The sequence below is a fragment of the Amphimedon queenslandica genome, unplaced genomic scaffold, assembly GCF_000090795.2.
Source record: "Amphimedon queenslandica unplaced genomic scaffold, v1.1 AMPQUscaffold_10491, whole genome shotgun sequence".
NCBI classification, from domain to species: domain Eukaryota; kingdom Metazoa; phylum Porifera; class Demospongiae; order Haplosclerida; family Niphatidae; genus Amphimedon; species Amphimedon queenslandica.
Genome location: NW_003549246.1, coordinates 4,906 through 6,576, shown reverse-complemented (window position 1 = coordinate 6,576; position 1,671 = coordinate 4,906).

The following is a 1,671-nucleotide window of genomic DNA, read 5'->3' as shown; positions in this document are numbered from 1 at the left end:
CTCACATTCCATTTCCATACATGTAAAAATAAGACCACATGCATTGATAATGAATGCTAATTTTGGAGCTGACCTTTAGTGAAATTCGTATGATTTACATTATCAATTTGGCATTACAGTTATTCTTTTTATAGATACTTCAATTTATGCTCTTCCTGTAAAAGATGTTTGTATTCTGGATGAGATATACGAGTTTCAATGGGAGTTTTCTGATATTCTTAACAAAACAAAAGATGCATTTAAGCCTAAACTCCTTTCAAAAGTTATTGATTATCTTGAGACACATGTGCATGCTTTACTTGGTCCAAACAAAAATAATGAAGCTGCAATGCAAGGAGTTAAAGAAGAGCTACATAACATTGAAAGCATAAAAGATCTTTTCATGGTTTTACAGCGAAAGTACATATCATGGTTCAACTATGAACTAATAGTTAAACTTGTTGATGTATTCCTACCTAATAATCGTTCATTAAAGAGGACATGGTCAGACTACAAAGAAAAATTAAAGGATTACTTACTTAACAGTGGTGGTTTATTAACTGATGCTGATGCTTTAGAATTTGGTATAACAGATGTTCCTCCTGGTACACGAGTAATGATTGCTAAAGTTGATCGTGATGACTACTGACCTTTTCTTCTTTCGTAGAGCAATACCAAAAGAGCTAAATATTCGTAATGTTAATCTATACTTCAGTTTCGTTCGTATTGGCTCACTACAGCTGCTACATAATGTTCCCAATTACTTATACTCTGCATTGTTTCCTCTATCTACTGAGATACAGCAACAGTTAGCTAGTATTGGTATCAGTGAAATGACATGTGGCAATTATAAATATGATCTAAGAAAGGTTTGTAATAACTATCTTTTAATATTAAATGAGTTTACTTTTGTACTAATAGTTCTCAGCATCACAAGAGTCGCAACAGTCATCTTTAGATATTGGTATGTACAATGTGTAATTTTATTTATGTTATTTGATCATTCATTCATTCGTTCATATATAATTGATTATTCCTGTTAGATATATGCGATCAATTGTGGTATGAGAATACCAGTACACCATTACATGAAGCAGCTTGGAGAGGATTAAAAGATGAAGTACAATGGCTTCTTAACAAGTTTGGCTACAGCAGATACCATCGTGGTCTTCATGGTTGGACTCCATTACACTCTGCATCATATGGTGGACACATTGAGATCCTTCAACTACTCATCCATCAATATGGTATTGATCCTAATGAAGGTGATGATAATAGTGTATCTAGTATACATATGGCATCTTATAAAGGCCACTTATCTATAGTACAATATCTAGTAGACACGTGTCACGTTCCTCCTGATCAACCAGACAATAGCAATAACACTCCATTACTGTACTCAGCAATGGGGGGCCATTCTGACCTATTGGATTTTTTTATTGAGAGAAAGTGTGATGCTTCACATATTAATAGCGAAGGTGCATCTTTATCATTGCTAGCTTGTCAAAGTGGAAAGTTAGCTTTAATTCACAAACTTGAAAAGCTAAATCTTTTCTCATTAAGTTCAATTGATGATGATGGATTTAATGTGCTACATTATACAGTTAAACATAACTCCGTTGAGCTTTACCAGTACCTTTTAACTCTAGCCATTAACATGAAGAATCCAAATCGCCAAACTCCACTTATTAG